The sequence below is a fragment of the Oryctolagus cuniculus genome, chromosome 13, assembly GCF_964237555.1.
Source record: "Oryctolagus cuniculus chromosome 13, mOryCun1.1, whole genome shotgun sequence".
Taxonomy (NCBI): Eukaryota; Metazoa; Chordata; class Mammalia; order Lagomorpha; family Leporidae; genus Oryctolagus; species Oryctolagus cuniculus.
In genome coordinates, this window is record NC_091444.1 from 82,417,706 (window position 1) to 82,441,445 (window position 23,740).

Genomic DNA, 23,740 nt, shown 5'->3' on the forward strand with positions numbered 1-23,740 from the left:
GCCAGTGCTGTGGTGTACCTAGTAAAGCCACTGCATGCAGTGGGGGCATCCCATATGGAGGCCGGTTCAAGTCCAGGCTGCTCCACTTTCCATTCAGCTGTCTGCTATAGCCTGGGAGAGCAGTAGGAAGTTGGCCCAAGTCCTTGGGCCCCTGAATCTGCATGGGAGACCCTGAAGAGGTCCTGGCTCCTGGTTTCAGATTGGCATATCTCTGACCTTTTAGGCCATCTGGGGAGTGAACCAGCAGATGGAGGACCTCTCTCTCTCTCTCTCTTCCTCTTGTTCAATATCTGTGTAACTCTGACTTCCAAATAAATAAATAAATAAATCTTTTAAAAAATCAAAAGAATATTGTCTGGCACACAGTGAACCACTAAGTACAAGATATTATTAGTAATATTAGATTGAAATATTGAAATAAACTAGGCAATAAGCCTTAAGATGCAAATTAATACCAAGAAATATAATCTCAAATTTCTGTGTTCAACAAGGTAGTCTCTTTTCACTACTAACTTTATACTAAATAAGATATTTTGATATTTTGTTAAGAGTAAATTTATCGGGGGCCAGCGCCGTGGCTCACTTGGTTAATTCTCCACCTGTGGTGCTGGTATCCCTTATGGGCAAAGTGTTCTAGTCCTGGTTGCTCCTCTTTCAGTCCAGCTTTCTGCTATGGCCCGGGAAGGCAGTGGAGGATGGCCCAAGTGCTTGGGCCCTGCACCCGGATGGGAGACCAGGAGAAAGCACCTGACTCCTGGCTTCGGATGGGCACAGCTCCAACTGTGGCAGCCATTTGGGGACTGAACCAATGGAAGGAAGACCTTTTTGATTTCTCACTGTATATAACTCTACCTGTCAAATAAAAAAATTATTAGTTTTTCATAAAAACTGCAGTATTGAAAAAGTTCTAAAATCCCTCTACTTCTAAATGTCTGTGACTGCTAACTCATTAGCACATATTGCATTCTTTACATCTGGGTAATCATGACAATTCACTTTTAAATGATTAACAGATCTGCTGTTATATATAAATACATGCTTTTCCGAAAATCATACAATAAGCAGGCTACATACTTTACTTCAAGTAAAACTGCCATATCCAGTCCTACAATTGTAAATAAGACAGTTTCAATTGTTCAGCATTATCAATTATAAATTCCAATCGTGTAGCAATACTCATAAAAATTTAGGGGGCCGATGCTGTGGAGTAGCAAGTAGAGCTGTGGCTTGCAGTGCTGACATTCCAATTGGGTGCCAGTTCAAGTCCTGGCTACTCAAATTACTATCCATCTTTTTAGGCAAGTAAGACTTACTATCCAGCAGTAGAGGATGACCCAGGCCCTTGGGCTCCTGCACCTGCATAGGAGACCCAAAAGAAGCTGCTGGCTCCTGGCTTTGGATTGGCAGAGCTCCAGCCATTGTGGCCAAATGGGGAGTGAACCAGTGGTTGGAAGACTGCTCTCCCTCTCTCTCTCTCCTTCTCTGTGTAACTCTGACTTTCAAGTAAAATAAATGAATCTTTTTTTTAAAAAGGATGAAATAAAAAGGAAGATGAAGACTACAAAATTGTTTAATATTTTTAATAAATATAAATTTCCAAAGTACAGCTTTTGGATTACAGTGGCTTCCCCTCCCCAAAACATCCCTCCCACCCATAACCCTCCTATTTCCTGCTTCCTCTCCCATCCCAGAAGATTACAAAATTGTATGAAGGACATTTGTACAGTAAACAAATATACTGATTTCCAATGCAATATTTGAATACTTGAAGCAGGAAGGCTAAGTACTTCTTTGCCAAAATAACATGTTTTGTCCAGTGTAAAACCCATTTGCCATCCCAATACACAAAGGGATTTGGGGCAAGAAGGAAAAAAGAAGTCCACACATGCAGAAATTTTAAGCAAAACAAAATAGAGAATGTATTTAGTTTCATGAAAATCACACAAGAATTAATAGTATTCTACCAATTTGCAACAAATATTTTTACTTTAATGAATGAATGAATTTTCAGTTACATAGCAGAAAACTTCTACCCTCTCCCATAAAACTGAAAAAGAAATTTTTTAAAAGTAAAAACTGATGAAAGAATTCTGCAATATATGTTAATGTTAAGTAGCCCAGCAGAGTTTATTTAGAAATACAAACACACACACAGAAAATAAATACATTAAAATCTTACTGAATAGTCCAGTAATAGTTCAGGATCCAATATGTGTGCAAAAGATTCTGGATTTCCCAGTCACTTTGTATAGGAAATGATGTGCTTTGCTATGTAGCATGTACCTTTAGATTCCTGAACACCTCCACTTTGCTTCAATTAATGAGTATAGAAAGTTGTACAGCAAAGACCAAGAATGTCCAAGGGAGTTCAGGAAAATCAATTGAACGAGTCAAACTACTATGAATGTATACTGAATGCTCTGTTTTTAATATGTCTTACTTAACTAAAAAGACATGAGGGCTATTGCTCTCTCTCTTAATACAACTAAGGAGAAGATATCACCAATGCTCAAGAAAAATGAATACACAGCAGAGCTAATACAAAATCCCAAAATTCCAAAATAGAAAAACTGGATATGCACTCCTTACACACACCCTGAAGTGACAATGAAGGAGAACAAATCTAAAATTAGAAAAAATTCTTTTTTTAAAAGATTTATTTATTTATTTGAAAGTCAGAGTTGCACAGAGAGAGGCAGAGAAGAGAGAGGGGTCTTCCATCCACTGGTTCACTCCCCAGTTGGCTGCAATGCCCAGAGTTGTGCCAATCCAAAGCCAGGAGCAAGGAGCTTCTTCCAGGTCTCCTACATGGGTGCAGGGGCCAAGGACTTGGGCCATCTTCTACTGCTTTCCCAGGCTTTAGCAGAGATCTGGATCCATATGAGCTGCCAGCACTGCAAGTGGTGGCTCTACCCACTATGCCACACCACTGGCCCTGAAAATTCTTGTCAAATTAAGAACATTTAACCTTTGTTTTAGAGTGCATTATTAAAATATCTAAACTGGGGGAATACATAATTTCTTTCTTTAGAAATCAGAAGAGAAAAAGAACACTTCAAGCCTACTGTGACATCACACAGAAGGAATGGAGAATCATGACCTCAATTAGCCTAGGGACAGAATAAAAGGGAGGGAAATAGGAACAACAGAATTAAGATGAATAAGCTTTGAGAGCTGAGGGAATCTGAATGTAAAGAAAAGGCATGCAGTTAACTGAAACAATAGAGATAAGTCTGAGAGGAAAAAACATTGTTAAGTCATATTAATGGGGCCAGAGCTGTGACTTAGTAAAGTAAAAAAAAAAATCTAAAATTTGTTTTTAAATTATATAATTAAAAAGATTAAAAAAAGATGTTCAATCTTAAGTCTCTACAGCATAAGATATACATCAATTTTCCCAGGTTCTATTTGCATTTATTAACAAAGTTTCATGGGTATAATCACTGAAGTGGTTCCAATAAGTCTTTTTATAAAAATTATTTTTTATTTTGACAGGCAGAGTGGACAGTGAGAGAGACAGAGAGAAAGGTCTTCCTTTTTCTGTTGGTTTACCCCCTAGTGACCGCTGCCGCCAGTGTGCTGCGGCTGGCACATGGTGCTGATCCAAAGCCAGGAGCCAAGTACTTCCTCCTGGTCTCCCATGCAGGTACAGGGCTCAAGCACTTTGGCCATCCTCCATTGCACTCCTGGGCCATAGCAGAGAGCTGGACTGGAAGAGGAGCAACTGGGACAGAATCTGGCTCTCCCAGCAGGACTAGAACTTGGTGTGCCTGCACCGCAGGTGGAGGATTAGCTTATTGAGCCATGGCGCCTGCCTCCAATAAGTCTTAACCTGGGATGCAACTAAATTTAACAAGGATACTCAATAGGAATTTTAGAAGAATTCCAAAATATGTATCAGAATAAAAATACTTTACTTGGTAGATCTCTTTTTAACTATACTATTGTCTAAATTTCCAAATGTCAGATGTACTAAAAAAATCCCCAAAGCAGCAGAGTTGGTCCGACATGATGAGGAATAAAATAAAGAAAATGAGAATTTGCAGATCCCAGATTAAAATAACCAAGAAGGCCCAATAACAGAAAACTCAATGTCTTCATACACTAACATTTATTACCTCAGATTTATTTAACAAAAAGGTGATTATTCCAGCTACATCCCATTAGGTAGCCCAATTTTACCTGCTAAATCCATTTAAAAAAAGCACCTCATGATATATTACTAAAATCATATTGCTATATGCCATCCACCATGTCCACTGTACCTTATACCTAATGTTAACAGATTTGATGAAAATCAGTAGATAAATGATGTGTTTTAACCAAGTGTGGGAAATGTCTTTTGTTCAACGTTTTTCCAAAAACCCCTCAGTCTCAGTTTGCCTTCACATTGAAAAGACACTTCTGAGGTTTACTAATCAGTCCAGCTTCTTCGGGCCTCCCTCCAATGAAAGGGGCTAAAATCCATCAAAATAAACTCTAGGCACTGTCCTTGTGCTCCCAGTGACTTTTTCACTCTAGGGGCTCACAAACCTTCTACATTCTTTAGATCACCTGTGATGTCCATTAGTTCTCAAAGACTATGATGCAAGTAATTTCCCCTCTTGGAACCTTGTTATTAACTGTGCTGTATGAGAAATGAAGTCTCCTACACACCTTGTGCTTACGATTCTCCAAACCATGTTGCCTGCTAGGACTTTGGCCATGAATATAGGACAGCAATACCTGAACATGATTACTGAGATCTCCTTAATAAAGGATAGACTGGGGCCAGCACTGTGGTGCAGTGGTGTAATCCTTTACCTGCAGTGCTGGCACCCCATATGAGCACCAGTTCTAGTCCCCATTTCTCCTTTTCCCATCCAGCTCTCTGCAATAGCCTGGGAAAGCAGTAGAAGCTGTTCCAAGTGCTTTGGTCCCTGCCAAAATGTGGGAGACCTGGAAGCTCCTAGCTCAGATTGGCCCAGCTGCAGACATTGCAGTCATTAGGGGAGTAAATGAGCATATGGAAGACCTTTCTCTCTGTCTCTTCCTCTCACTGTCTGTAAGTACACCTGTCAAATACGTAAATAAATTCTATATATATATATATTTACAATTATTTATATATATATATTTATGTATATAAATATATTCATATATAAAATATATTATGCTTTATCATATAATATATTATATAATACAGAATAATTATAAACAGATAATATTATATAATTTACTATAACTATTATATATATTATATATTATATATATATATATATATATATATATTATTGAGATGACTTCAATAGCCAGAGTGTGGCCAGGTTGAAGCCAGGAGCTCCTCCTCCAATGTGTGTGGCAGCAACCCAGGCACTTGGACCATCTTTCACTGCTTTTTCAATCCATGGGAAGGAGCTGGATCAGAAATAATTATATATTTATATATAAATAAATTCATATATAATATTTATATATAATTACATATTATATATTTATGATAATTATATGTAATTCTATATTATGTATAGAAATATATAATATATATTATAATATATAAATATATATATGATGGATCAAAATGTGGCATTCTCCATTTGGCAGAAGAGACAGGCTCCAATATCTACTGTCTATGTCAGTATGTCAGTATAATGCAGGAGGTAACCCCTCTACCAAATAAGAAAAGCTATTTCAGTTCAGCTGGACATCATTCTGCTGACTGTTGACCTTATTACTGTTAGTCTGGATGCTTTCATTGGTTGCAATCCAGAGACCCAATTTTCCCATAGATATAAACATCAGCAAACATGAAAATTTGGTAAGAAAAGCTTAAGCTCAGAGTTATGATTAATAACTATTTTAACAAAATTTCTCAGAACCCATCTAATCCAAACCTTGGACAATTGGGAGCTGTTGTACTTAGCCCACCCATAATCAAAATGGATTCTAAATCCTTCAACTGCAAGGAGAGTATCATAGACATTAATGCTCCAAACGGATCCAGTTCCCTGCTAATGTGTCTGGAAAAGCAGCACAGGGTGACTCAAATATTGGGGCTCCTGCACCCATGTGAGAGACCTGGAAGAAGCCCCCGGCTCCTGATATCAGTCTGTCCTAGCCACAGTCATTGCAGCCATTTGAGGAGTGAACAAACCAGGAGGAAGATCCATCTCTCCCACTCTCTCTTTCTAGTGCTGCCTTTCAAATTCATAAATAGACCTTTAAGAAAGTCGATCACTTCAATAAATTTGCCATTGCTCAGTCATGATGACTTTTACTACCTTAAATTCTTTTTCAAAAGATTTATTTATTGGAAAGCCAGAAAGAGGAGCTGGTGGTTGTGGTGCAGTGGACAAAGTTGCTATCTGTTACATTGGCATCCTGTATGTGCACCAGTTCAAGTACCAGCTATTCCATTTCTGATCCAGCTCCTTACCAATGGACTGAAAAAGCAGGGAAAGATGGCCCAAGTGCTGGGATGCTGCCACGCACATCGGAGGAAAAGCTCCTGGCTTCAACCTGGCCACACTCTGGCTATTAAAGACATCTCAAAAATGAATTAGGTGGTGGAAGATTTCTGTCTCTCCCTCTCTCTGTAACTCTTTCAAATAAGTAATTAAATATTTTAATATGATAAAAAAAAGGCAGAGAGACACAGAGACAAAGAGAGAAGGAAAGAGAAGCAGAGAGATATCCCATCTGCTGGTTCACTTTCTATATGGCTACAACTGTGCAAGACCAGGTTTCAAGTCCCCATTGAGGTTACAGTTCTCCAAATTAGATGACAAGAAGGAAAGAATTTGAGCTATTATCCATTTCTTCCCAGGGATATTAACATGAAACTGATTTGGAAGTGGAGTACCCAAAACTCAGATTAGCACTGCAATATATGATGCGGGCATCTGTTGTGATGGTTAACAAATTGGAAATCCTAGAGGAAAAATCAACAGATTCCTGGACATACACAATATACCAAAATTGAGTCATGAAGACACATAGAAAAGCTAAACAAATCAAAAACCAAGAAAGAGATTGGATGAGTAATAAAGACCCTAACAAGAAAGAAAAGTCCAGGATCAGACAGCCTCACTATTGAATTCTACAAGTCTTTTAAAGAACTAATGCTTCTCAAACTATTCAACACAATTGAAAGAGAGACAATCCTCTCAAACTCCTTCTATTAATCTGACAATGACTCATTCTATCATTTATTTATACATAATGTTGAGAAAATCAGAAGTATTTATTAGGACTTCTGCTAAAATGCACTAGATTTATAATTTTTAAATACATCTTTCCTAGATGTAATGCAGTCCTGTGCTACTTTAGAGTATCAGAAATTTAAAATGTTGGACTGGTGCTGTGGTGGAGCAGGTTAACACCCTGGACTGAAGTGCCAGCATCCCATATGGGGGCTGGTTCAATACTCAGCTGCTCCACTTCTGATCCTGCTCTCTGCTATTGCCTGGCAAAGTAGTAGAAGATGGCCCAAGTCCTTGGGCCCCTGTACCGATCTGGGAGATCTGGAACTAGCTCCTGGCTCCTGGCTTCGGATCAGCAGAGCTCTGGCAGTTGCAATCAATTAGGGAGTGAACATCAGATGGAAGACCTCCCTCTTTCTCTCTGGCTCTCCTCTCTGTCTGTAACTCGACTTGTAAATAAATAAATAAATAAATCTTTAAAACAATTAAGAAATTTAAAAAGGGAAAGATTTTTAAAAGATGTATTTATTGTGAGGCAGAGTGACAGATATAGAGAGGAAGAGAAAGAGAGGTCTGCTATCCACTGGTTCACCCCTAAATGGCCATAATGACTGGAGCTGGGCCGATCTGAAGCCAGGTGCCAGAAGCCAGGAGTCAGCAGCTTCCTCCAGGTCTCTCACATGGGTGCAGGGGCCCAAGCACTCAGGGCATATTCCACTGCATTCCTAGGCCATTAGCAAAGAGCTGGATTGGAAGTGCAGGAGCAGGGACTCAAACTGGTGCCCATGTGGGATGCTGGTGCTGCAGGTGGATGCTTAATCTACTATGCCACAGAGTGGGCCCAGGGAAAGGTTTTAGGAAGACATCTTTCATGTAGACTAGGCTGCAATATTGCAAGGTAAGGTTTAGCTTTTATTTCCACACATCAGTATTCATCTTTTAGCAACTATAAATACTGAATATCATACATATAGACATAAATATAGGTAACTGCAGATTTTGTTGTCATTCTTTCTAATTCTCTTTTAATGTCTGCTAATAGGCCATCTTATGGATTATTATATTGATGTTACCTGTACACAACCATCAGGCATTTCCACTGTTGAATGTGTTTATGTGTACAGGTAGTTTTGTTTGTGTGTACATGAATGCACATTTGATGGAGATAGCACTGACAGTAATACTGTGAGAACTCCTAATGCTGATTTCAAACTTTCTATCCTCCGCAGAGATGGCTGTCATTGAAGTAGACCACAGGGCCCCTTTGCTGTTGTGGACTGAAATGTGCCTCCCTAAAACTCAAACACTGAAGTGCTAACCACCAACATAACTCTACCTGAATAAAGTGCTTTTAAGCAGATCAAATGATAGATGTGTCTGTCACATCAGAGAAGGGCTTCTGGAAAAATCGAGCCTATTAGCACCTTGATCTGATATTTTCAAGCTCTACAACTCTGAGAAGTAAAATTCCATGATTTAAATCATATTCTCTGTGGTATTTTCTTAGCAAATTAATATATCCTCATTTCTGCTAGCATTTTCTGCTGTCATCTAGAAGGTCCTTGTGATTAGCAGAGAAATATAGAAAGTAAAAACTATGATTTTAGATTACCAAGTATCTACTAACATAAAAAAGATATCCCAGAAGCAACCTACTACCATCCTCCAGGACCCAGAAAAAAAAAAAAACAGGAATGAGTCAAGTTGTGGGGCAGTAGAAAAGTGAATAATGAAAGATCACAGCAGAAGTAAATAAGGAAGGGTTTGATGCTGTGGTGTAGTAGGTTAATGCCTTGTCCTGCTGTGCATGCATCCCATATGTTGTTGCTAGAAGACCAGGTTCTCCACTTCCAATCCAGCTCCCTACTAATGCACCTGGGAAATTGGTGGAAGATGGACCATGTTCTTGGGTGCTGGCACCCACATGAGAGACTTGGAAGAAGCATCTGGCCTTTCAAATAAAGAAATCTTAAAAAAATAGAAGCAGTGTTAGCACTGTTGGAAAAACAGACACATAGTTCAATGGAAAAAATAGGCAGCTGAAATAAACTGACTTTTCTACAGCCAACCCCTATTTAATAAAGGAAATAAAACAAACAGGAGAAAGAAGAATCCCTTTAGCAAATGGTTTAAAGGAAAGTGATTATCCATATGTAGAAGCCTGAAAAGATACCCCAACACCTCATACACTATGTAAAAGCAACTCAAGGTAAATTAAAAGTCTAAATATAAAACCAAAACCTTGAGAGCTTGTTTTGAGGTTCTAGCAGGGGAGCGCAGCTACTCATATACCCTTGACCGAAGACCGGTCCTCCTCTAGCGGGGAAGGTCGTCCTCTTCGACCGAGCATGCAGCTTCGGGAGGGACGCACGTGGATTGGTGAGGGAGGAAGGGGACACCCGCCTAGCCAGCCAGATCAGCCGAAGCAACCCTGGCGATCAATGGGGTGACAGATGTCGCAGCCAGATCGCCCTCACATCCTGAGTTCACGCCGGAACTGAGGGAAGGAAGCAATGCCGTCGGATCTGGCCGCTCTGCGGGAGTCTGAGGAACAACTCGCACCAGGTGGCCGCCGTTCTGTTGTCATGGGTAAAGGAGACCCCAACAAGCCGAGGGGCAAAATGTCCTCCTATGCCTTCTTTGTGCAGACGTGCCGGGAAGAGCACAAGAAGAAACACCCTGACTCTTCGATCAATTTCGCAGAATTCTCTAAGAAATGCTCGGAGAGATGGAAGACCATGTCTGCAAAGGAAAAGTCCAAGTTTGAAGATATGGCAAAAAGTGATAAAGCTCTTTATGTCAGGGAGATGAAAAATTACGTTCCTCCCAAGGGTGCTAAGAAGGGAAAGAAAAAGGATCCTAATGCTCCTAAAAGACCACCATCTGCCTTCTTTCTCTTTTGCTCTGAACATTGCCCAGAGATCAAAAGTGAACACCCTGGCCTGTCCATTGGGGACACTGCAAAAAAATTGGGTGAGATGTGGTCTGAACAGTCAGCCAAAGATAAACAACCATATGAACAGAAAGCAGCTAAGCTAAAGGAGAAATATGAAAAGGATATTGCTGCATACCGTGCCAAGGGCAAAAGTGAAGCGGGAAAGAAGGGCCCTGGTAGGCCCACAGGCTCAAAGAAGAAGAATGAACCTGAAGATGAGGAGGAAGAAGAGGAAGAGTAAGAAGATGAAGATGATGAGGAAGAGGATGAAGATGAAGAATAAATGGCTATCCTGTAATGATGAGTGTGGAGTGTGCGTGTGTGCTCAGGCAGTTGTTTTGCTAAGAATGTGAATTCAAGTGCAGCTCAATATTAGCTTCAGTATAAAAAAACTGTACAGATTTTTGTATAGCTGATAAGATTCTTTGTAGAGAAAATACTTTTTTTTAAAAAATGCAGGTTGTAGCTTTTTGAGGGGCTACTACATACAGTTAGATTTTAAAGCTTCTGATGTTGAATGTTCCTAAATATTTAATGGTTTCTTTAATTTCTTGACTTGTGTATGGTAGCACAGCAAAGTTGTAGGAATTAGTATCATTTGTAAATTTGGATTTTTTGTTAGGATGTTGCATTCTGTGTTGTTTTTTTAAAAAAATTTGTAATAAAATTATGTATGTTAAAAAAACCCAAAACCTAAGTAAACATATGAGAAACTGTAAAACATTAGCATAGACAACAGTTTTGGGTCAGATTCCAAAAGCACAAGTAACAAAATAAAATATACAAATTTGAGCATATCAAATTAAGATACATCTTCACAACAAAGTAATCAACAGAGTGAAGATACAATGGACGGAATGGCAGGAAACATTGAAAACTCTGACTATGACAAAAGATTGATAGCCAAAACATACTTATATAGAACTGGAAAAACTCCAAACAAGAAGCAAAATGTACAGTTCAGAAATGGAGAATGATCTGAATAGATGTTTCTCAGAAGAGGAAATCTCAATGGTCAAGACATAGATGAACATGCCCAATATCACTAGCCATTAGGGAAATGTAAATCAAAACCAATAGCAGACTCCATCTGTGGGAGAAGACAATGCTTGGGTTTTCATTTGTGCAACAAGTGGGTTTAGAGGACCCTGTTCACCATTAGAGGGCAGAGTCTACATGGAAGTAAAGAATCCTTAATACTTTCCTAATGGGCTTGTTGAATTCTTGACTAGTGCCTATTACCTTTGCCACACCCTTTCCAGTCTCACTACTTTCCTTCTTCTTCCTCTTCTCTATAGCTTGCAAAAACAGTATATCTTCTATATACGGAGGATACTTTTGTTTTGTTTTATTCCTTCTGTCTCATGATGTTCCTCTAAGAAATCACAACCCTCCAAATATTCATTCATTTATGCAGTCTGCAGTTTTCATGGGCTACTACATGGCAAAGTACTAGGTTAAAGGAAAGGTATAGGTCAGGAACTGAGCAAAGTTCACAATGATGTAGCCATTGGGGAAATGAACCTGATGGAAGACATCTCTCTCTCTCTCTCTCTCTCTCTCTCTCTCTCTGTCTCTCCTTCTCTCTCTGTGTAGCTCTGATTTTCAAATAAATAAATAAATCTTTAAAAACTAACTAAATAAATATACTAATAACCTGGTGGCAACACCTTTCTATCAGAACATGTGAAGCACTCAAACACAGTTTGTCCCAGAAAGTCAGCCATAGTTTTCAAGGGCACATCTTCTACTCCATTTGTGGACACCTCTGTGTGGCGTAAGGGGTACTTATTTCTTCCATTCTTCTTTCTTACCACTCTCACAGTTATAACTTCTATTGATGCTTCCACAGAGCAGTCTTTATGAAATTGTAGAACTAATATCCTCCCATTTCAAAAATGTCATGGGTTTAACCACAGAACCCAAAATAAGACAAGTAACTGGCCTTCTTAATTACACAGTGTGGAATGTAAGATTCTCAGTGGAGCACTGGGTAACTGTAAAGTACTGGGCAGAGAAAAAGATGTTACTTATCTGTATTTATGATGTTGTAATTCTCCACTTTATGCAAACTCAGATTAAAAGGGCTCCAGTTAGTGGGCAACACTGTTGCATAGTGGGTAAAGCTACTGCCTGCAGTGTCAGCATCCTATATGGGTGCCGGTTGGGATCCTGGCTGCTGCACTTCCCATCCAGCTCTCTGCTGTGGCCTGGGAAAACAGTAGAAGATGGCCCAAATCCCTCATCTCCTGCACCCACCTATGAGACCTGGACAAAGCTCCTGGCTTCTGGTTTTGGATCCAAACAGCTCCAGCCATCCATCTCTGCTTCTACCACTCTGTAACTCTGCCTTTCAAATAAATAAATAATTATTTTAAAAAACAGCTTCATCCCAGAAGAAGCTCCTGGCTTCAGACTGGCACAGCTCCAGCTGCTGCTGCCAATTGGGGAGTGAACCATCGGACAGAAGACGTCTCTCTCTCTTTCTCTCTCTCTCCTCTCTCTGTGTAACTCTTTCAAATGAATAAATAAATCTTTAAAAAAGTAGCTCCAGTTATTGACAACACAGTAGACTTGCATTAATTTTAGTTCTCTTCTTATTTTGCAAAGGGATCAGTGGCAGGTAAAAAGAGTTGACAGCCTTGCTAACAGGAGAAGAAATAGCTGAAGACAGAATATGAAAAGCAGCCAAATACATCATCAAAGAAAGAGAAGTGGACCCCATCCAACACAAACCTTTAAAAGTGGATGCTCACAATTAATGAGTGAAACAGCTGCCCACTGAAATCTTATCTAGGGAGGGAAGATGTCCTAAGTTCTGCTTCTGTAAACTCCAGTCATAAAGCTATCCTAATAAATCTGTCCCTGGCATCTCTTTTACAAACATACTGGACCCCCTGACCATTGGAAATGTGGACCTAAGTCATGAAGGCTGCCATTTAAACCCACCAATGCTGTAACAGCTAAGAAACTTGAATTTGATGCTCAGTTCTCAGGAAATCATTCCAGCTGAGCCTAGGGCCATTAATAGAAACTCCTTGGATCCTCCACTGTCTCTGTGCCTGTTTGAAAGAAGGGAGTTTTCCCACCCCAGGTTTCTGGAACAGCTTCAAATTCCACATTGGAAAAATCTGATAATTAATATGAGAGGGATCAATGCACACTTCACACTGCTCCCCACCAGGAAGATGAGGTGCAAGATGAGAGCAGTGGGGCAGATCCTAGTCAAATCCTCCTTCCCACCCCTCTGCTGCCCCAGGCTCCCTGCTGAAGGCCACCCAGCCCCACCCTGCAGGAACCAGCCCAGGAAACATCAAGAGACCTGGCCAGACTGCATTCTGAGACCACCCACAGTGGGAACCCAGCTTATTTAACTGTGGAGAGCCGGAGTCTTTCTGCCTTCCTTCCCTGCGTGTGCATGTTCCCAGAATGCTGCCCCCTCTCTCCTGTAACCACTAAATAAAGCACATTAGGGACAGTTTGGGTGAGGTCCTGCAGGAGAGATTCCAGGCACTGGGAGCCTGGGAAGTGGAGGTGGGAGACAGAACAGCCCGGGTCCCAGTCCTGACCTCGGGGGAAGCTGCCATGATCGATGGCACCCTGGCACCCACCCTTCTCCCACACATGCCCCGCCCCTTCCTGCATGCCAAACCTGCAGCAGAAAGTCCCTGGAGCAGGTACCCTTTCTTCCGGACATGCGGGGAGCAATTCGGGAGTGGCGGGAAGAGACTCCCTGGTAAGTGGGACCCACAGGTGGAGGATGAAGAGGGAAGACGCAGCAGGAGGCAGGCTTAGGGTGAGCACTTGGAAACTGCCTGGGATCGCACGTGCAGAGCAGGAAATGGAGTAAATGCCAGAGAAGGAGAAGCACAGCCCCCAGGGCTGACCCTGATCAGGGAATGAACTCCCTCTGTTCCAACTCAGGCCCCAGGGAATGGCAGCAGCACACGCATGTGCACAAGCATTCAGAAGGCATAATACATCCAAGCTCCTGGGAACTCTGGGAAATGGAGTACAGGCCGCAGCATCAGTAGAGACACCAGCTGACCCTCCCAAAGGCTGTAGTCAGGGCTGGGTGCCCACAACCAGAGGGCCTTTGCTTTTATTCAGTCCCTCCTTCCTTTCCTTCCCCCCACCAAAATCTCAGGGATCAGTTGCTTTCTTCCTTTCCTGAATCAAATCTGAAAGAGTGACACTCACTGCTGCTAACTGACCCCAAATCCTGGCTCCCTCATAACCTCTGTCTCTTCCAGAAAAATCTTATTTACTACTTTGGCCCTAGAAATCATAAATGACTATGATAGAATGTAGCTTTTAACAGAGGTGTAGAAGGCATGGTTTAATATCCAGTTTTGAGAATACAATTTTCATTTGTGTTTTATTGATGTTTATAGTTCTTTTAAGATTTATTGATTTATTTGGAAGTCAGAGTTACAGAGAAGGAGAGGCAGAGACAGAGACAGAGAGAGAGGTTTACCATCTGCTGGTTCACTCCCCAATTGGCAGCAGCAGCACAGCACCGACCCCTTATAGTTCTTTTCAAATCATTTTAAACTGTCTTTTTATTCATCTAGTACAGAGACAGAAGAATGGACACAGAGCTAACATAGCTGCGTATTCAAAGAGACAGGTTAAGGGGTTAAATGCCTTATATCATAGCATTTATACCTTAGATTAATTCTGGGGACAGTATTATCTGGAGTTTACAAACTAGAAACTGAATGGAAAGAGCTTAGAAAAGCATGGTGTTTTTTAATATCATAAAAAAGTCTAAGTTAAAGGCCAATCAAGGGGCCAGCACTGTGGCATAGCATGTAAAGCATTGACATTCCATATGGGTGGAGGTTGAGTCCCGGCTACTCTGCTCTCGATCCAACTCTCTGCTATGGCCAGGGAAAGCGGTGGAAGATGGCCCAAGTCCTTGGGCAGCTGCATCAGTGTGGGAGACCCAGAAGAAGCTCCTGGCTGCTGGCATCAGATCAGTACAGCTCGAGCCATTGTGACCAATTGGTGGGTGAACCAAAAGATGGAAGATGTCTCTCTGTCTCTCTCTCCCCTTCTACTCTGTGTAACTCTGACTTTCAAATAAATAAATAAATCATTTTTAGAGAGCCAATCAACATATAACACTAGCTTAAAAATCTTTCTTTTCTCTTGGGTCTCAGTTTTTAAAATCTGATTTATCAAAAGGAAAAAATGTGAGTGAGATGAAGAGTACCTACAAAAATAATTTACTGTAATTATTTACTGTAATAATTTACTGTAATGATGTACTGTAATTTACTGTAATATTTTACTATAAAGAACCACATAGGATTATAACTTGTCTAGAAAACAAAGGAGATTCAAAGTTGCTATTATTTCATGGTTATTTGTTCTTATTTTTAATATCAAGATAGTATATAAATATTATGCACTCCTAGGTATTTGTGTGTTGTTTGATATGTTTTATTTTTTAATCAGAAATTCAAAGAGATAACTGGGTAACATGGAGTTCTGTGTTTCTGATTACTTCTCTCAATTAGAGATCATGGGATTAGAGTTGGTGCTAGATTAAGAATGCTTCAATCTTTATCCACTGACTTCACACCAGCATTTACTATGTTAAACAATATTCTTTGGGTAGATGGCTCTTTCTTGCCAGACTGTAACCTTCATGGGGTCTAGAAACATATTTGCTTTGACACTAAAACTCAGCATCTTGACAGTCAGTCTTTTAGTTGAATAAATACATGATATACAAAATAAATATTTCTGCCCCTCAAGAACTGCCTAAGAGAGAAGAAAATAGAAATCAATTTGATGACTCTCAGTATTAGGTGAATATATAATTTGTCATTCTGACATAAGCTTGGTCATAAAAAGGGCATATGAATAATCACACAGAGTTGAAGTGTATGAACACCTAGGGCCAAGTGGATTAAAAGTTCAGCCTAGCTATGTAAGGCATTCCATGTCAATAGGAGAGGAAGGAGGAAGAGGGGAGGGAGTGTAGGTGGGAAGGTGGTTACGGAGGGAAGAATCACCATGCTCATTACTTAGCAGCAAAGAGAGAATCTGTGATCATTTGTTGCTTACGAAAGGGTGATAGGCATTATTTAATTAAAATGCAGGCATCACTGTTCTCCTGTCTCTGAAATAGGAAGTCTATAACTCAGAATTCCTTGCTGTTTCATCAAAAACAATTCAAAACAAAAACCTAATTAAGCATAAGTGGAAGTTGTGCATTAGAAGTCTATTCTAATCTCTAGGAGGTTCAGGGGTTGGAAAATTCATCTAAAATCTTGCTGCCAAATGTCCCACACATTTTCCATGAACACTACCCTTAAGCATAAGTTTTTTAAAAAAAAGATTTATTTATTTGAAAGTCAGAATTACAGAGAGAGGAGAGGCAGAGAGAGAGAGAGAGAGAGAGAGAGAGAGAGAGAATCTTCCATCTGCTGGTTTACTCCCCAATTGGATGCAATGGCCAGAGCTGAGCTGATCCAAAGCCAGGAGCTAGGAGCTTCTTCCAGGTCTCCCATGTGGGTTCAGGGGTCCAAGGACATGGGCCATTTTCTACTGCTTTCTCAGGCCACAGCACACCTGGATTGGAAGTGGAGCAGGCTGGACTCCAACCGGTGACCATATGGGATGCTGGCACTGCAGGAGGCAGCCTTACCTGCTATATCACAGCACAAGCCCCCATAAGCCCTATCTTCTGCAGAACCAGCACCCCAGACACCAGCCACCACATAGCATCCCATGGCACATTCAACCCTGGCAATGTTCTGCAGCTCTTGCTCCTCTCCACTTTCACTGGAAGAATCTGCAACTCCTTGTTTTCATGCAAGTAATTCTGATTCAGATGATGCCCCTGACACAATTGGCTGGCAAGTTCCATGGCAGGTGTCCACGGCCTAGCTAAATGCAAAGCTGGAACATTTTAAACTTTTCACTGCCATGGTGAGACACGGACTCCATCTAATGAAGTAGGGGATTTTTCAGGGAGTCTAGAGAATCAAATATGACAAAATGATAAATCTTAACCAAAGAGTGCCATGGTACAGATGAAGAGAACCCAAAATGTATTTTTCTATCTTTTCTTTTCTGAGTTAAGTGCCTAAAAACAAAGCCAATGAGGGTTAAACAGACCCATTCTGAAAATTCCTTAACATCTTCATTTTCATCCAAATTAATATATTACTTGAAGGAAATAAATTTTACATAAATGAAAATGCAGTACCACAGACAAGTGTACAGAACATAGCCCTTCAGTTAGCTTCACACCATCTGGGTCCATTAATGTGTTCTTCCAGAACCCAAGCTGCAGTACAATAGAACCACAGCCTCTGACATTCCTCCTCCACCCCGATGGATCTTGGGTTTTCCTCCCACCTCCCCTCTCCTGTGAATACATCAGTAGCAGGATAAATGGAATCCAAAGATACGATGATGTTATTTAACATGGAATAAACATAGTGTTTTAGTCAGTACAATCCTCAATACTACAATAATAATTCCGAGTTCACTGATTATGAAAGTAAGTATAAGAAATCTATTCCTAAGTAATCATAACATCGAGAGCTGAATGTAGACTTTCAGAGGGAAAGAAACAGAGAATTGTGTAGACATGTGTATCTCTATAATAGAGATTTACCGCTGTACTTTATAGAGAGTACACTATGTTTGTATTTTCTTGTTTTTTTTTTTTTTTTTTTTTTTTTTTTTTTTTTTTTTTTTTTGCAGTCTGGAATAGTTTATTACATCCAGCTTGTCACTTTGGAAATTTTATGATTAGACACTAATATACAACAAATTTTGAATCCTTACAGACAATATAGAGCACCCTAGGCCCTCCCAAGGGCAGAAAACAGACCAAGAGCTCATAGACTAGCTGCAACTGCAAGAAGCAGATGAAGATATCGTCAGAAAGATACATATTCCTGCAGTTTGGCTGCTGAGCAGTTCTGCCCTTATGGATCTCATCTCTGTTTCAGATCGTTAAAGAAAGTTACATGCTTTCTGACATTTCTAAAGATTTCAATAATGAGAATCTAATATATGTTCACTATGCTAAGAGCTTCAGAACAGCCCAAAGATGTGGGCCATCTATTGCTTTCCCAGGCCATAGCAGAGAGCTGGATCAGAAGAGGAGCAGCTGGGACTAGAACCGGAGCCCATATGGGATGCTGGCACTTCAGGCCAGTGCTTTAACCTGCTGTGCCACAGCACTGGCCACAACGTAGTATTTCTAATAGAAGATATGGTTAAGTCATTAACTCCTCTAAAATACAAGTTAAGTATTAGTTTTGAAACTCTGATTCATTCATGAGAAAAACAAAAGGTTAATTTTCACTCTTTGCTTCTGGGTATGTAAATTTTCTTCTAAGAAATTAATCATGACTTTTACATCTCAGACCCTATTATGAGTAAGTAGAAAATATTGTGGGGTCATACGCTCATTCTATCAAAGGAACATTTCTCCAATTAAAGAAAACATTATGGGCATCCCATATGGGCACTGGTTTGAGTCCTTGCTGCTCCACTTCTGATCTAGCTCCTGGCTATGGCCTGGGAAAGCAGTAGAAAATGGCCCAAGTGCTTGGGCCCATGCACATGCATGGGAGAACTTGAAGCTCTTAGCTCCTGGCTTCAGATCAGCGCAGCTCCAGCCATTGCAACCAGCTGGGGAGTAAACCATCAGATGGAAGACCTCTCTCTCTCTCTCTCTCTCTGTGTGTGTGTGGGTGGGTGTTTGTAACTCTTTCAAATAAATAAACAAATCTTTAAAAAAAAAAGCCAGGGGTCAGGGAAATTTCATCCAGGTCTCTCGCTTGGGTGCAAGACTCAAGGATTTCTACCATATTCTACTGCTTTCCCAGTATGTTTTCAGAGACCTGCATCAGAAGTAGAACATGCAATGGTGTCAATAGAGGATGCTAGTGCTGCAGGTGTGGCTATAACCCATTTTGCCACAGTGCTGGCCCCGTAACAATTTTTAATTCCTAGTAATTAACAGGGAAGAAAGAAGTATGGCAGGATACCTTTTTTAAAAAAAATATTTTATTCATTTGAAAAAGATATATGGAGAGGTAGAGAGTGAGCTGATCAGAAGCCAGGAGCCAGGAGCTTTTTCTGGGTCACCAACATGAGCAAAAGGGCCCAAGGACTTGGGCCATCCTCTACTGTTTTCCCAGGTGCATTAGCAGGAGGCTGGACTGGAAGTGGAGCAGCTGGGACTCTACCAGCACTCATATGGGATGCCTGTATTTCAGGCCAGGGCTTTAACCTGATGTGCCACAGTGCTGGCTCCAACAGGTGACCTTTTACTCTCAATAATCTCTTCTTGGTATTGGCAGCAGTTTGTAATTTTTTGTTTATTTGCCTTCTTCTTAATCTATATTTTTAAAAAAATTACAAAAAGTTCCAGCACCCTGAGAACCTCCATCACAAGGGCATACAATCAGATGTTTGTCCAGAAAAGGGTGGTGTAGATGCAAGGTGGAAAATGCAAGGTGAGTTGATTCATCTTTCTCAGGCTGTGGTTTCCATGGGCAACTTTTACAACCAACTGCCTTATTCGTTCCTCTTCCACAGAGTGGAAAACATGTTAAGTCATCCTATTTAGCCAAAAGCCGGTTGCAGCACTTCAATATGTCATCAATCCAGGGCCAGCATTGTGGCACAAAGGAGTAAGTTACCAACTGCAACAGCAGCATGCCTTATGGCACTGCTTTGAGACTCACCTCCTTCACTTCTCGTCCAGCTCTTTGCTTGGGAAAGCAGCAAAGATTGCCCAAGAGTTTGGGTTCCTACACCCACATGGGGGACTGGGACAGAGTTCCAGGGTCCTGGCTTCAGCCTGGCTCAACCCAGCTATTGTGGCCATCTGGAAATGAGCCAGCAGATGAAAGATAGATCTCTCTCTCTCTCTCTCTCTCTTCCTTTTACCTAAACATACATTACATACATAAATGAAGATGCATCAATGTAGCAACTTTTTGAGGAAAAGTCTTCTGATTATTGCAGGTACTGTCTCAATGCATAAAAATATTCAGACACAAAAATTATAAACTGATTTATATTTATATTTCTCAACCACATACTTTTCAGAAAAAATTGTCTGCCACTCAGCATCAGGTATCAGTCTGAAAGCATTCATTAAAAATCAAGTAATTTTACTAAACACAAAAACCTCTAGTATAGGCTGCATATAAACCAGTGGCTTCCATGGGTATACACAGATTGATTTTTGTTAATTTACAGGGATCACTGCACTTCCCTGGCACGGAGCTGTCTGAAGAGTTTAAACACTGATGGGTGTGGCATTATTTCTGATATTTGCTTATTATCCAGAGTGCATTTATTCAATATCTATCATGAACTCCACACTCTATATATAAATCTATTTTAAATATGTTGATATTTAATGGTACTTACACACTTAAAAACTGAGCTAATCCTCCTAACTTCTCTCTGGAATAGCTGTGCCTTTGACATTGCCTTTTTTCACACATATGGAAATGCATAATATGCTTCTGTATGGTACTTCAGAATTTATAAAAGGCTTTTCAGGTAAAATTTACATAACATCATGTGAAGGTGGCCAAAGGACACAGTCTTCTCATTACAGAGGGGAGAGGTATGAAGTGACTCTCCGAACAGTTACTCAGATTCTGTCAATCAGGTTCAGAACCTTCTTAGGTATCAGATACACATCTAGATTTTTTCCCTACTGTCTCTTTGTCAGAATTCCCAGCTTATGAGTGAACTTCAGTCTGAATGAATGCTAATATTCAAGGTTCAAAGTGAAAAAGTTACTGAGGTTTGTATTGGTAAGTAAAGCATGTATCTAAATGTTACTTGTATTTAATAATAAGTATTGAATCATGAAACTGAATATAAGATTATGCAAATTTTTAAGATGAAGAGCATATATTTAAAACCACATTCTTACATTTTGCAAACGTGTTGAAACACCTTACTGGAGCATGTGTTTGGCATAGTGGTAAAGCCTTCCACATCCCAGTCAGAATGCTCAGGGCTCAAGCCCTAGCCCTGCTTCTGCTTCTGGCTTCCTGCTAACAGAACCCTGGGAGGCAGCAGCTGATGGCTCAAGTACTTGAGTCTCTGCCACCTGTGTGGGAGACCCACACTGAGTTCCTGGCTTCAGCCTGACCCAGCTCTGGTTGGTGCAGACATTTGAGGAATGAGCAGTAAATGGAAGGGCTCTCTCTGCCTGGCAAATAAACAAAAATAACTATACAGACCTTTTCTTAAGGTGTCTTGTTCACATCTAAATGATTTCCCTTTTCACAGTAAAATGCCTAACTGTCCTCTTTAGTAACAATGCATGTTTTGCTCTCCATGTCCACTCCTGAGCTCCAAGTACTGGCAGCTCACCCTAGCATGCTGACTGGTTCCAATGTTCAAGTACTCATCTCCCATTCTCTTTTGGTGGGTCTACCGGAAAGAAAGGAGAGTATCTACAGTAGTTAATATCTTACTGTTGCTCTTGCTGTCCACCTGCAGGCCTGAAGGATGACCACCTGAATACACACTGTGAAGTTCTGGACGTAGTTTCCAAACTTCAGTCACTTTGCAGTGGAGGGACTCTGTCCTCGTCAATCACCTGAAAGCCTGCAGGAGTAGGGAGAAGCTGTGTTTGAAGAATTCACAAATACAGTGCATTGAAGCCAACCACTACCACCCCCACCACACCCCTACTTCAGGGTTCTGGCAAATCCCAAACCAGGAGTTTGGGACCAGCAGTGGTTCAGGAGGTGACCTCAACTCCTTACTCTGAACAGCTCCAAAGTGCCTGGTGCACCCAGCGGGAGCTCAGTGCCTCGACCTCCCGCCCTCCTGCCCTTGCCACCAGGACGCCCGGCTTCCAGAGCCTCCAGGAGGCCTGCAGCAGACCCGCAGGTCCAGGCGCACTGGGTTGTGCATCCAGAGCAAACCCAAAATACAGGCCCAGCTCAAGTGTCACCTCCCCACAAAGTCTCTGTATCCTACTCCCTCCCGGAAGGCTGCGGGCCAGCACTCAGAACTGGGAGTCGCGGCATTTGGGGTTCACCCATGCTCCCATGAAGGAAGATGCCCCATGGGAACCCCGCTCCACCTGTGGGCAGGGCTAGGGAAGGAGGGCCGAGTCAGCCTCCACCCTAGGACTGCAGCCTGGGAAAGTCCAGGGCCCCAGCGCCCTTGCCGGGCATGGGGTCTCACTAAGTGTGCTCTGAGCCAGGGCCTCAGCCATCAGCAGCTCTCTTGGTTCCAGAATCTGCTGCAGGACAGCTCAGGCTCCGCCCAGTGGGGGAACCTCGGGCCAATCCTTCCTGCCCTGGGGCAGGACCAGTGCTGCCAGACCCGCCCCATGTAGGCTGGCTATAAAGGCGGTGGTCATTGGTGAGCAGCTGGTAGTTGCGGTGTAGGCTGGTGATGTGGGTCGTTTAGCTTCTTGGCTGTTTTGTACCTTGGGGCTAGAATGCAGGTGGAGGCCCCAGAGTCAGGAGGGTCAGGAGAAGAAGAGACAGACCTGGTGAGTGCGACCGCCCACCTCTCCCACCGGCCCTGCTGGCTGAGGCTTGCAGCACGTGCTGAACTTGGGGAAGTAATGAAGGCCAAGTCTCATCAGGAAAACCAAGTGTGCGGTGCTGATTTACTCACTGACACAGCATCTGTGTGGTCTGCATGGGCAGACAGGGGGAAAGGTTTCGTAGGAGGGTGCTGTTGGCACACTGGGCTGCATGCAGCTGCCTGCTATAGGCATCCAGGGCAGCAGAGTCCTGCAGGGTCCCTAGAGTCCTGGCCATGCTGTGCCTTCCATCATCCACCCTCCTGCACTGATGCTGGGGGAAGTGCTTCTGTGGTTGATATCTCATTTGAATCCATGGTCATTTTCTCATGATGGGATGATCTCACACAGTGACAATCATGGGACAAATCACTGTTCTGCAGCATTTTCCTACCAGGAGCATTGCAGGTAGACAGGGGGCAACGGGTGACCAATGGCACCTCCTGTGCATGGTCTCTGGCCCATCCAGGACCGAAGGTGGAAAGGAAAGGAGAGGAGCCGGCTCAAGGCAGTTCTGCTGTGGGTTCCATCAGGTGCAAAATGTCTCCTGATTGCAGTTAACCTTGCAGGGAAATTGTCTCCTTTTGTGGGCCAGAGACAGCATCTGCTTTATTAGCTGTGCAGTGTATTGATAATTAAAATTTGGGCAGTCCTATCTTTAGTCCTCAGAGCGTAGTTACATTCTGAGGAATTGATGAAACTGCTCAGTACTTCGGGGCTGAGTGTAATATTAGATGGGCAAGCCTGTTGTTGGCTTTTGGTTTATAGCTATTGGGCAACTTTATTTGGTAAAAATGCATTCAGGCTCAGTAGTGTATTCAAGGATAACCACTTAGTGAATTGTCTTTTTTTTTAAGAATAAGAGTATTGAAGACCAGGTTGAGCTACCTATGGCAAAACTCCACCATTCCTGGGAAGGCCACAATTGGCAAGAAAAGCAGGTAGCAAGCTTTCATCAAGTAAGTTGAGATTCCTGTGTTTGCAATCTGAAGAGCTCACTGCTGAGCTGGGAGGGGAACTGCTCTGAGCACAACTCATTAGAGAACTGCTCTTGCAGACCTTCCC

General features: G+C 41.7%; 1 pseudogene; it reads left to right on the plus strand.

The window, feature by feature from the left end:
- The first annotated feature begins 9,694 nt into the window (after window positions 1–9,694).
- Window positions 9,695–23,740, plus strand: part of LOC138844899 (high mobility group protein B2 pseudogene) — an 81,602-nt pseudogene continuing 67,556 nt past the window's right edge.